Raw genomic sequence first — 14,838 nt, 5'->3', positions numbered from 1 at the left:
GGGACTTCAACAAATTTGAGTAATGCATAATTTCCTGGAGGAGAAAAATTTAAAATATAATTGTTTTGTTAAATCCTTTTCCAATAGTCCATTTCAGTTTTGATATTTCTGATTTTCTGTTAAATAACAAGATATATTAAACGATTGCAGAAGAAATAAAAAGCATTTTTTTTTAGGTAAACACAAAGAAAACTGTTTCCTTTTCTAAAATTTACTTGAACTAGCTATCTTTGATCAATACCTTCTTTTTTTTCAGTAACTGCAAGTAGTCAAAATCAAGTATTCATTTGCCACTACCCACCTCAAGTCAAATATTTCTTCTGTGACTTGTGAGATATTGGCACATTGGCTGTTGCAACGCTATTTCATATTGACTGCATTTGAGTGAATAATTTAAAAATAATACAGTATTCCTCTGAGTTAGTTTCTTCCCCTTCTGCAACACGTCCATATCCATGTCATTCAGATGTATTTTTCATCTGAATACATTTTAATATATCCATATGCAATTGAGCACCTTCATTTTGAATGTCATTGAAAGCTGACCTGAAGATACTCTTGAAGACTTTAAGAGACCAGTCTTAAAGCTTTGATATGTTCATTATGTGGTCATGGGAGCACTTACCTGCTAGCTGATCAATAACTTTGTCTCCTATTTTTGTACTAATCCAGCTTCAGAAAACTCAGGTTTCTAATTAAATGTAGAATAGCCCTTTCTCACCTAACATTGCCCTGGTTTTTTATTACTAATTCAATGGGCCAAGAGTTTATGAAGCACCCGAAGGACCAAATTCAAGGACTTTTTTAGATTTATAAACTTAACCTGCCTTTCCATTAGATAGCCAAACTCATTAGGTGTTTAAAATTTGTATATTGAAAATATACAAATTGAGCCGCTGATTTAAAGTAAGAACATCTCTGTTTTTCCTGTTTCTCATGATGGAGCTAAAACTATTTTCTCTCAAAAGCTCCTGTTTCTTCCATCAAATTTAATACAACCCTAGACTTTCATTCTATGCACTAAACAAGCTAAAATGTTGGGGTAAGCCAGGATAACTGTGGAAATTGGACATTGCTCAATAGCTGGGAACTCGGAAGTAACAGGAAAAGAATATGATAGAAAAAGATCAGTGTTAAGAGCAATATTCATTCTGTATTCTCAACACCAATCTTCTTGTTTTCCTAGTTTGAGTCATCATGGTAAAAGATGGGGGCATTGTATGAAAAGCATTCCTTGCTTGAATACTGCTTTTTAGCCTGAAACAAAACCCTGGACAATGTCAAGCCAGCATACACTCTGAGTGCAAAATTGTTCATCTCACTTTTTGCCATTAAAACAGAATAGACTTGCAGCTCTCTGTGGGGGGAAAAGAATGCTTTTTTTCATAGATAGAAATCCTCTTTTCATAGACTGACAGAGCACTCTGTAAGAGAGGTGAAGCTACCAGAAGTCAAACAAAATGCGATATGACCAGCTGCTTTTGATTTTCTAAAGTATTCTTCCATAGTGCTAACAGAAAGATTTCTTGACTTACAGTGTTTTATTGCATCTGTCAGTCCTTCCTTTGAGTAGTAGGATGCTACAACCATATTCTTTACAGGTATAAAAAATATTTACACTACTAAAATTTTAAAAAGAAAAATCAGTTCAAAACATCTGTTTTAATAGTGCTAGCCTTTGACTCCACTAGCCTTCAATATGCATTTACTTCCCAAGTTCCACTTGATATTTTACAAGCTGCATTCATATTCATACCTTTTGACTGAGAGTGTGTGATTTAGACACCATAAATCCTTTCTGCACTTCCCTGGTGAGTCAGTAGGCTTGTTTTCTGCCAAGTGGCCATTTTCTTTAAGCACAAAGAAAATGGAAAAGTTATTTAATTAAATAGATGTTGACAACAAAAACAAAACAAAAAACCACCCCAAAACAAAACCAAAACAAACAAATCCTAAAACCAGAACAAAAAACAAACCAACCAAACAAAAATATAAATAAATAATTTAATAATTTGCTTACTAGATGAAGACTGACACTTTCTCAAGGGTTTTTTAAAAAATAAATTAGAGTCCATTACTGCAAAAAGGACAAGCCCCAGTTATACTGGTTTCTAAGAAACTTCCCCTCCCAAAGTGAAGCCAGAGACAGAGAATGGCCCTTCCATGCAGAGAAAATTGTATCAAAGGTCTCAACACTTGATTCCATTCCTCCCAATTTTGACTATTCAAACCTGTAACATCTTTATACAACATCTTTTACTGGAGTCCAATCTCCAAAAGGGAATGTCAATATCTCCAAATGATCAGAACAGCATATTGCAGGGCAGGCTTTGGGTCCCTCCTAAGCACGTCACCTGGATGTCTGTTTGAGTTTGGTGGTAAATTTTTGGAAGCATGGAGGAAGACAGATCTTCCATTCAGTCAAAGTTCAGTGTAAAACTTATTCCTATTGATTATTTAGTTATAAAATAGCTATTAATGGCCACAGCCTCCTGTCTCATTTTTTAAAAAGTTAGGAAAGGCCTTCAAGCCTTATATTTCATTTTTTATAGTAAACAAATTATACAACTTAAAAACACCCAATAAGCAACTTACAGAAATGGCAACCTTTTGCCCTGCATCTCAAGTTAACCTATGTCTTATTTCCCACAGTTTTAGGATTCTGTTTTATTTCATTAACTCTAACATTTACTTACACAGTTTCTTATATTTATTCAGAAATACCAACAGTATTTCTGTTTTGAACCAAACTTGAATAATTTTTTTCTTCTACTGAAGACAAAAATGACTATCTTATGCTTTCATATGAAGCTTTGTTTCAATTAAACCACCCTGAGATGTGAAACAATTGTGGAATTTAGTACATACAGTTTCCCTAAAGGCAGAAATTATTTTGTTATGTCCTCTCTCAAATATATGAGGGAAAAAATTGAGATGTCTATCTGAAGAAGCAAAGGCTGCAGGATAGTTCATTAAAACTTCTTTATTATAAATAAATGGTAGGTTTTCAGTATTTTTTCAACTCTAATATATGTTTGCAGCTTTTCTGTTTGTTTATAATGACAAATATTGGTAAACAAAGGATAAGTGGATGTAATTGTTGAATTTATAGCTATTGAAAACTAGCATACACTGTATGTGTTTTAGGAAACTATTTGATATTTATGAAGTCCCAGTTTTCTATGAATATAGAAATTCTATAATTATTGCTGTCACTATTTGCTCTTTCTATGCAATTTGCTTTAATTTAAAGGAATTTAAGGTTTTGGTTGCATTTAGAAAGTGATAGATGCTTACCATATATTCCTCTGGGTTTATGCTGTTGTATATATTTTTTTTAATCATTATGAATCTATCATTTTATCTATTTTGAATATTTTTAAAAGTGCCTGATTAAACTGATAGTATCTTCTTCCCAAATTTCTCATCCCATCTATATTTATACTAGATTACACTGCATTATATAAGACTATATTTTTACCTATTCTTAGTTATTTCTTAAGAAAGAGTATAATTGGCAATCACTACTGAGACAAATTGCTCTTTGATTTTCTAGCTATGATGGTCTTTCAAATATTTAGTGGGATGGATTCTTCAATCACAGAATGACTCTACTCCTGCTGTCTTCCCAGCCTTGACTGTGCTATCTAACAGGGCTTCTCAGCTTTGGGATCTACAACCATGTTGTTTTATCTCCACAGGGAGATGAGGTTTGGGCTGACATTCCAAAGTTAGGCCTACACTCTGGGATGCACTTCAGCTTTTCTTTTTCAACCGGTGAGTGATGGACAATATTTTTCACAATTTTCCTTTTTAACTGCTTAAGTCAATTGCATTTTTTTTAAATGACGTGTAAGTAACTTCTCAGAAAGCTGTGAAAAAGCTATGAATCATTTTCTCTTGGAGCAACACTTGTTAGAAAGACAAGTACCTTCATACCGCTGCAGGAAGGAAAGACCTGAATTCTAACTTTGAAACTTGTACATGAAGGGCAATAGATGTTCACACAATTAATGAGGCGTGCTTCATTGATGGCTTTGATATAAGAAGGCTTATAAAACTGTCAAAAATGATTCAAAGAGTATTTTTTACAAGACCATGACCTAAACCACACATCATGTGTTATGTTTAGTAGGCATTCTACACCTCAGTTATCAAAGGAACTATATATAAACTTAAAATAAAGCATTCTTGCTGTATAGGAAACTGATTTGACTCCAAAATAAACTCATGAAAGGGAAGATATAAAATCATTTGGTATGTAATTTTATAATGGAGAAATGAAATATTGAGTTGATTCACTGACAAGACACCTATATGTTCATGAAGGCATTTACTGCCATTTTATACTTAGGTATGTAAAAAAGGTGTGGCAATTAACTAATAATTAAATCACACTAAAATTCTAGCTAACCATCTAAGAAGCTAACTGAAATAATGCAAACCAAAATTTCAACAATTTCTTAATATTGTTCTTAATTTATTTGAAAATTTGAGTAGGTAAAGGAGGGCAGGTGATAGATCACTTTGTCAGCTCTAGTTTCTGTCCTGACAATCTGAGATCTGATGTTGTCTTGAGCAGTCCTCTGAGGCTGAAATGACAAAAAAAAGATCAATAACTCTACCTAGCCAAACAGCCACAGATTGAGTCAGGCAAATATTTAGGTAAGTAGTCCAGTAATTCTACTCCTACTTCATTAGTTTATGAACATGAATAAAAAAATAGGATTTATATCAGCATGCTGCTGTAATACAGAGATCAGTTATGTTACCTGAAACACAGATCCTAATTTGATCTAATCTTCAGGGACATCTTAGAAAATATATTTACTTTGCTACAGGTATATTTATATATCTAGAAAAATATGAAGCAGAAATTATCATTTTAAAAAGTAATATATTCCCTTTTTATGCCTAAAATAAAGTAATTTACCAATATATTTTTCTTAAAGAATAGCCTGTAATGACTATTTTAAAAATTGAGTCATCCTTATTTTTTTTATATCAAAAATAGTGTCACCTCTCCATTTCATGGAGATGAAGATGCTAAATTCATCTTCATAATCCATTGGATGAATTCTGATTCTAAAAATGGATATGGCTTCTAGATATCAGCCAGCAATATAAAAGAAGCATTCAAAAGGAATTATTGCAATCTGAAACAATTGCATGCTGTGGGTATTTTTAAATTGCAATAAATAAACATTCACATTACTTTTCCACAAAACTTAAGAGTGAATAAGAAACAGTAAGTTTAAAAGTAACTAAAACTTAGTTATGTATCAATATATGAATGTCTCAAAGATATGTAGACATTGAAAAAGGAAAACTAAGTTTCTGTTCTCTATTACTAATGTCCCTGCCTGTATGCACACATGTGCTTTTTTTAGTCAGGAAGGAAGATGTGGAAAATAATATATAACTATTATTTCCATAATGCTACATAGAGGAAACAATCAAAATTATATTTTCTCTTCCATATTCACCATATAAATTTGTATTTGTCCTCTTGTGTCTACCCAAAGAAGACAGATAGAAAAATTCAGCTATACAGTGAATTTGTGAGGAATTCCTATGAAAAAGTATTATAACTAAAATCTAAAATTTTAGAAGGATATCTCTATAAAATTTGACCAAAATAAAATGAAAATTTAAAGGGAGCCTCTTGATAATGGTCCTGTTTTAAATATTTCCACAGCTTACTAGCATAGGGAAATGAATATGTTATCTTTCTCACACAATTCATTTCTTCTCTGTGAGGCTCATATCTTTTCCAAAAATGTATGATACAAACAAGAGATGCATTTCATTATCTATTCTGAGACAGTTTTGGCCTTGTTTTTGCACTGCGACATGTGTTGGATATTAAAAAGTATTTCTCAATTGGGAAAAAAGCTTAGAAAGGGATTTGATCAAAATTTCTTTGATGCTTACTGTTCTCACATTCAGACTTCAAATCAGGTTTTCTGAGTGGTGTGAAGAACTGAATTGTGTGAAGAACATATTGAAATCAATGAAAAATTTTCCATGATCTTCCTTAGGATTGTTGACTTCATTTACTGAATCAGGATTAGTAATCCTGGAAAGGACAAGGCCATCTTCAGAGGTAATCCTGGTGCCTCACCCTATTTGGTTGCATATTGATTGGACAGTCACAAGCAGAAGGTATTGGACAATGGCTCAGTGTCTCGATGGACACTGCTGGCACGTGCCAACCCTCAAGGGTCTGTATTGGGAACAGTGCTCTGTAACGTCTTCATCAGAGACATGGAAAAGTGATTGAGGGCATACTCAGCAAGGTTGAAGATGACACCAAGTGGAGAAGGGCAGTTGACACACTCCTGAAGGACAGGATGATGTGGACAGAACAAGGTTAATTAGTGGGGCCATGATGCAAGGTGCTGCACCTGCATCAGGGCAACCCCCATTATCAGTAAAGAACCAACAAGTGCACGTTGTTGGTTCATGTGCAACCTCTCACCCCAGCAGTGGATGAGAGGTTGTACATGACCCCACAATGTGCACGTGCAACCCAGAAAGTCAGTTGTGTCCTGGGCTGCATCCAAAGCAGCGTGGCCAGCAGAATGAGAGATAAGATTTTGTCTCTCTACTTGGCTCTGGTGATACTCTGGTGATACTTGGAGTGTTGCATCCAGCTCTGGCATCTCCAGCATAGGAAGAACATCAATTTGTTGGAAAGAGTCCCCAGGAGGCCACCAAGATGATTAGAGGAAGGAAGTACTTCTACTATGAGAAAAGACCAAGAGAAAAGAGAGGAGAGGAGAGGAGAGGAGAGGAGAGGAGAGGAGAGGAGAGGAGAGGAGAGGAGAGGAGAGGAGAGGAGAGGAGAGGAGAGGAGAGGAGAGGAGAGGAGAGGAGAGGAGAGGAGAGGAGAGGAGAGGAGAGGAGAGGAGAGGAGAGGAGAGGAGAGGAGAGGAGAGGAGAGGAGAGGAGAGAGAAGCTCTTACTGAGAATTTTCAGTACTTGATAGGGGCCTACAAAAAAGATGAAGACAAACTTTTTAGCAGGTCCTGTTGTGATAGGACTAGGGGGAATCGTTTTAATCTGAGTGGGCATCTAAATAAATTAGATATAAGAAAGACCTTTTTTATTACGAAGATGGTGAAATACTGGAACAGGTTGCTCAGAGAGGTGGTGGATGTCCCAGCCTTGGAAATATTCAAGGTCAAGTTGAATGGGACTCTGAGCAGCCTCATCTATTTGAAGATGTCCCAGTTCATTGCCAGAGGGTTGGACTGGATGATTGTCACAGTGTCCCTTCCAAATCGAACTATTTTATGACTCCATGGCTCTATACAATATGTGTATCCTCTGAATGAAAAGAAAATATTTCCACTGGTATAATTTTTATCTACATATTATTTACTTAAATGCTTACTATTTCTTCTGAGCATCATTTGAGTCTCTCTTTAAAAGCATGAAAATTTAAAAGCTATTCAAAAGCATGAAAACATTAGAAAATAAAATTAATACATTTCTCAGGTTTATGCTCCTGGTTTATGGGTGTGTAATAGAGCAGAGGAGAATTCCAAAAAGTTCATACTGACAGACTTTGAAACTGATTTTTGTAATGGAGGAAACTCAAGTTGAAACACTGGGATTCGGTTGTGATAATTAACAGTTTGAGTTTTATTTTTAGTATAGAAAAATTTTCTAAATCTGTTGGAGCTTATATGAAAATTACTAGGTTTGGAAAATTGACCACTTATTATAAAAAACCCGCAGACATTTTGAATTTCTTTCTTTTCCTTTGGATTCTTTGCAAACTAATAATTTACAATTTTGTTGGATCAAAAATATAAAAATGAGAATTTCAAAAACTGCTTTGATATTTCAATCCTTTTGGGAACAGCAAACGTTGAAAAGGTTTGCTTTATGTTTTTATGATTTTCTAGAGATTATTCAGTCATGTCCTATATTTTCTCCCATCTAATGTGGATGCTGAGAGAGAATTGATAATATTATAAGGTCCTGATCTGGCAAAACACCTAAACCTATGCTTAAATGTAAATAGTTCAATTGAAAACACTATTGATTTCAAGAGGAATAAGTTAAAAGGAAATACATATTACTAGCTAGGGAGTCATCTCAGCAGAAATTTTTACTTCAGAAAGACATTAGTCCCTTTCATAAAATCATGTAAATCTCTCCAGAAAATGCTGTTTGGTTCTATTTCTACAATTACTTTTGTCTTTCTCTGCAGACAACGAGACATAGAATGATTACATGTATATTTACTTTCAACCGAGGAAAAGAGAGTCCATCAGAGGACAATGTTGTTCATTATTTACTGTTTTGGACAAATTTGCAAAGCATTGCAAAACTCAAGTCAAGAGAAAGTGATTCATCTTTATTTTTAATGCCCTACTTTCCCAGGAAATTCCAGAGTAAAAAAAGGTCTCATCTAGGCAGAGAGAGGGAAGAAAATGAAAATGGAGAAAGGAAAAGAAAAATAATGTTTCCATCTGTCAATTAGAGATTTCTTCTACCATCTACTGATTTGTCTAATGACAGTTGCATGATTATCATTTCACATGTGCTTTGGACTGCCAGTTGTCTTCATGGAGTACTCTTAATGGTGTTATTCAAGACCATAAGCTCCCTATGTGGAACATTCATGCCTTCACTGGAAACGTATTTTGTAGGCTTTTAATTTTCCCTCTGAAATTTCCACTGCTGGAAACCATAAATACACCAACAGTATTGAGCTTTTCTTGAGTGCAGAAACATCTTTTTGCACATATCAATTCAAGTGTTCAAGAAAGCATAATTGTTAGACTAACATCCAAATTATTTTACCAGTGCTTTTTAAAAAAAGAGATAATAAGAACAAACGTACTTCACCACGGCTCTAACCCAAAGCTCATTGAATAGAGGCAATTATGCCTTGATCTATCAACAAAGATACTATCTGTACTGATAAGGTACTCTCCATCCAATTAAGATTAATTTCTGAACACAACATTTTAATACTAAAGCATAAATGCACTCTAGGTGATGACCAAATCATTTCTCTGTGCAATTTTATAATGTTTCCACTCTCCCATGAGGGAAAATATCCTGTTTTTCTAATCTATGATGAAATTAACCTGAAGTCACATTTAAATTCTTCACTCACTGTCCCATCAATATTCTTCCCAGAGTATCTTAGAAATACAGTATTAACATTGAGCTATTTAATTAGACCTCCTCAGGAAGCATTTTGACAGTGTAACAAAAAAGTTCTAGCATGCTTTCACCTTTCTGTGTTTCAACCTACATTAGCTGATTAGAAAAGAATTAGCTAAAAAGTTCCAAGGAAATAGAAGAGTATATTTGTTCTGAACATATTATTCAAAACTAATTCTGGTTTTTAGAACAGCATAAGAATTTGTTGGGGTTTTGGACTAACAAAGCATTAGCAAATTAAAATCAAATTAGGGAAAAAAATCATAAAGTAAAAGGTCATTTAAAAGCTGTTTTCTTCAGTATCCAAAAAGTAATACAAGATACAGACACATAATAGGGTAGCAGTATTATTCAGTACCTATGAAATACAGATGAGTTTATTAAAGATGCTTGATGTTAAGTGTCTAACAATTGAGAATCTTTATGTAAGCTCAGGTACTGAACAAATATAATCAGATTGGTTCTTAACACTTTGTCTAAAATAACTTTCGAAATCCTTTAAAAAATACTAGGTTTAAGTTTTGCAAAATGTTTGTCTGTTCTATATTGAAAACATTCTTATCAATATTAAAATTTATGCAGAAGGGATATGTAGACATATTCAGAGGTTAGTTTTTGCTCATAATTTTCTCCTCTCTGTAGATTCTCAAGTCATCCTCATCACTATAATGCAATTGCTTTCCAGTAGAGTTTTAAGCACTCTGATAACATCTGTCACATATAGTTCATGATCCCTCTCATCCTCTCCCTAGGGAGTGTGTGTAGAGCACTGAGTCATTTTGTTAGAGTTTGATTTGGAGGAATTTATTTTTCATACATTGCTACATCATTATTTAGGCATGTAGACAGTCTGACAGAGAGTCTTTATCTCATGAAATGATGTGTATTTAGTAGTTTACTAGATGAATATGAAAGATGCTTTATTAAGTATTTTTATCTATTTTAGGGTAGTTGAACTGTAGCTGTTACAAAAGTCAATTGCTCAGCTAATGTGCTCAACAATATAAGAAATGGCTGGAAGCCTATAAGAAGGCTGCATGTCTCTTAGCACCTTTGGCATTTTTACAATGCAGAAGAGTGATTATAGTATAATTCCAGTCCTTTGACACTTCATTCACTATAGTTCAAGTTGATTAGCTTTTCTGGCTGGGTTACTGGTTTCCCTCCAACTTTTATGATATTACTAGTGATGCCATCTGTTCCAGGTATTTTTGCTCTTAAGGTTTCACAACTTTCTCTATCTTCTTTTTGAGGGCATAAGATAAGATTTTTTCTTCATGTCTCTTTATGTCATAGGAAGTGGTGAAACTTGTCATGTTTGTCTCTATGCATTCTTGTAGAGCTGCTGGTAAAGCTCATCTGCTCTCTGCAGGATGCTATCTCTCCCTCTGTAATTACTCTTTCATCACTGTCTGAGAGGGACATCTGGTGTCAATTATCTGTTTTCTTCTCATCTTGCTACAGCTGTTTCTTTTAAGAGTATTTTAAATCTTTTCTGTGATGCATCATGTATTTGAATTCTTTGTGATCTTCCATTTTCAAGGTCATGAAGAACTTGTAGTTGCAAGCAATCATTCTTTCTCTCTTTCAATTCCATTTCTTTTATCATGAGTGTCCTATATGCATTTGCGCTACTAAACTGATCATGATGAACCACTGTCATGATATTCAAAGGTACAATTATAATGAGATTTATTTTTCAAATAACTTCCTTGACAACACTTTTCTCCCAGTACAGTTCGATACCTAATTTCATTATTTCAAGATTTTTTTTTTCTAGTTTCATTGACTTCAGTAACAATACTTTTATAATATAGAAGATAACAAGGCTGAAGGCTTGAGTCTGAAAACTTCAGGTAAAATACACTGAGAGTGTACATGGAACCTGGTTCTAGCACATTGTCCCCCAGATATCCATTAGCAGAGCTGGTGCCAGTAGACCAGATGCCTGTCTTCTATACCTGGTCACAATGTCTTCTTTATGTTAAGGGTAGGGAGCTAACCCTCTGCCAAATAATGCTGATGTATCTTGTTCAAGTCCAGAAACTCTCTTACACAAATTTGCCAGAAAATTCAGACAAAGATGGTGAGAGAAAACCCCAAAGTGGAAGCATTTTTAAGATTTCATCAAAACACAGCTTTGGATCTTGAATAAAAGTCTGCTTATCTTCAGTGGGTCAGAAACTCACAAAGAGATACTAGGCATTCAAATCTTCCAAGCTACATGTGTAGTTGTAGGACAATTATTGCCTCAAAATAAAAAGCAATCCAAGCCTCTCCCTTAGACAGATTATTACCTCCCTTTTGTCTTTTCTATCCAAATGAGGAAGCGTTATATTATTGCTTTGTTTTGGCCTTTTTTTTTTTTCTTCTCCTGATTTACAAAGTGCCAAGGACATAGGCTGCTTACATTTCCCATATTTGGTTGAAGTGCTATATAATTGCACTGCAGAATATGCCAGGGCAAAGAAGAAAGATTTATTTATTTATTTCAGGACCATTTTCAGTCTTTTGTGTACCTAGATGAGAATGATAAATAGCTGAGGATATATACAATCTCTGGTCATGAGAAGCAATGCTGTGGTGACCAGTGACGAGCTTGAATAGACATACATATTTTCCCAAATCAGCCATCTGCTGAGAGAAGTAAAGATGCTTAGATGTCTCAAAGCTATTAGGTGCTTTTTTTTTGTGGTTTACAGAGTGTTATTTTAACTGAAGTTTGGTTATTTCCTGGGTCCTATTTGCATTTTAAATCCAGCAAACACAGACTTTCAAGATGTGCTGGTTTTGGTCAGGATAGACATAAATTTTCTTCATAGTAGCTGATATGGAGCCATGTTTTGGGCATGTTCTGGAAACAGAGCTGGTACCATGGAGATTTTTTTTTTGTTACAGCTGAGCAGTGCTTACAGAGACTTAAAGCCTTTTCTGCCTCTGACACCACCCCAGCAGAGACTAAGCAGTGGGCACACAAAGAGTTGGGAGGGAACAGAGAACGCTCCAGCTGACCTAAGGAATGTTCCATATCATATGGTGTTATCTTCAGCAAATAAAAGATAGGGCAAGAGTGAGGAAGACGTTTAGAGTGATGGCATGTCACTTTGTTATGCATAATGGACCCCTGAGTTCCTAGGGATGGCAGAAAACTTTCCTGCCGGTGGGAAGTGGGGAATGAATTCCTTGTTTTACTTTGCTTACGTGTTCACCTTTTGCTTTTGCCATTAAAAAGGATCTTTATCTCAACCCCCAAGTTTTCTCACTTTTCTGATTCTCTCTCCCATTCCACTGGTGGCAGAGTGAGTGAGCAGCTGCATGGGGCTTGGTTGTCACCTGGAGTTAAACTAGAGCATAGGAGAAATCAATTAACTCTCAGAAAGCTGAGTGTCCCTATATGAAAACCCAGATCTCTGACTACAGGATGGTTGCAGCTTTACTATATAGAAACTAGAAAGAGCTGGATTTAACTGAGACTTTTATTAACATGTGATAATCATAATTTTATTTTGTTAATGTTGAAATCAAGAGGATTATTTTGAAAAAATGATTTGTTAAACATTTAAAATTTCAAGAAATGGACCTCTCATTCAGGGGATGAGGAAATTCTTTTTCTGCACTTCAGAAATATTATACCGCTTGTGTCGTATATTTTGAAATATACTTGAAATATACACTCAACAAACACTCTAGTTAGTTTTCTTTCATTATTGTTGTGTACTTCATGCACTAAGACATCAACTTGCTTCTAATTTCAGATTTCTACTGCTTTATGTGACACAGGATTCAGTGAAATCTGTTCTATCAGTTATACAACATGAGTATTCAATATTTTTGCCTAAGATTTTACTGGCAATCACTCTCCCATGTCTCTAAACCTCTCATAATAGAAGAAGAGCAGTTCAAGATAATCTGAGAAACATGAACATGCACAAGTCCATGGGACTTGACAAGATGAATCCCAGGATCTCAGGAAAATTGACAGATGTAGTCATTAAGCTACTTTATCACATTTGAAAAGTCATGGCAGTCAGGTGAAGTCCCTGGTTACTGGGAGAAAAGAGAATATTACAACCACTTTCAAAAAAGATAATAAGAAATACTGTGGGAACTACCAGCTTCATCTCTGTGCCTGGCAAGATTATGGAACAGATTATCCTGGAAGTTATGATGAAGCACACAGAACACAGGGACAAGGGAGTAGAGAGAACCAACACAGCTTCACCAAGGTCAAATTCTGCCTGACTTATCTAACAGTGGCCATTCAAGATGGAGTGACTTCATCAGTGAATAAGTGAAGAGGTTTGGTTATCATCTACCTAATCTTCTGTAAGACCTTTGATATGGATTCTCACAATATTTTTACCTCTAAGTAGGGAAGATATTGATTAGATGGATGGACTGTTAGATGGATAAGGAATTGGTTAGAATAGCCACATTAAAAGAGTTTCAGTCAATTTCTCAATGTTCAAATGGAAACCAGGGGTATCCTTCAAGGGTCCATATTGGAATGAATATTATATAAATTCTTCATCAATGGCATTTTTAGTAAAATTCAAAGCATCCTTAGAAAATTTGCAAATGACACCATGCAAAGCTGCTGCACTTGGGTCAGGGCCATGCCCAATATCAGCTCAGACCAGGGGATGAACTGATTGAGAACATACTGGCAGAGAAGGATAACTTTGTTAGTCATATATTCAAACTAACTTCATACCAAAACCTGTTTTTTGACAAAAGCTTTGGTGATTCTTTAAGCAGTAGAAAATACTCATTTGTGACAGAGGCTTCATGGGTTTTGGCTTTGTTTTTATTGGTTCACAGTGCACATCCAACCATTCTTTGTGCCCAGTGGGGTCTTTGAATCACAGAAAAAGCTGAGCACTGCCCCCCCCCTCCCCCCGCCTTATGAAGAGATACATCTTAAGCTTGAAGTAGTGTCTTATCTAGGCCAAAGCTATATCTAATCAAATATAACAGGATATGTTAATCTTAATAAACATATTTACCTTCTGTTGTCTCAGCCTCCTCTACAGCTGTGGTTCAGAGTGACCATCATCATTTCACAAATGTGGAATTAGAGCACAGAAAGAGATGACATGCAACAAAACTGGAAACTGAAGCCTGGTCTCCTGAAACCTAAGTGAATGCCTGCCAAAATCCAAGTTTCTAAATGATTTTTGCAGATTCATGTCCATAGCAATACTTGTGATAGAAAATATAACATTTAAACCATAGGTATGAAATTAAATCTAGAAAGGGTGTTCAGTTCTTCTAAGAAACACAGGAGAAATGAAATTTCCCTACCAAATAATGTGGATCTCAGTATGTATTTCTTGTGAGTGTTATGGAAATGAGCAGGGAAATACATAGAAGAGATACAAAAATATGCTCTTTCCATCAATTCTAAACATTTTATACTATAATAGACAGGGACTTTTTAAGGAAAAATCACCCAAAGTCCAAGATCCTTCTTGGCCGTTGTACACAGTAACCTCAGGTAACTCGGGTGTTATAAAATTTAATTTCTATTTAAAGAGCTAAATTGGAGCCTCCTGTATCACCTTCCTGTTCAGCTGCTTTAAAAAAGAGGGCATAATGTAAAAGTTGGGAAAGGTCTACAGAAACACTTAAACTCTGCATAGAGATACC

Source organism: Agelaius phoeniceus, chromosome 1, assembly GCF_051311805.1.
Source record: "Agelaius phoeniceus isolate bAgePho1 chromosome 1, bAgePho1.hap1, whole genome shotgun sequence".
Lineage (NCBI taxonomy): Eukaryota > Metazoa > Chordata > Aves > Passeriformes > Icteridae > Agelaius > Agelaius phoeniceus.
This window is presented reverse-complemented; position numbering follows the sequence as displayed.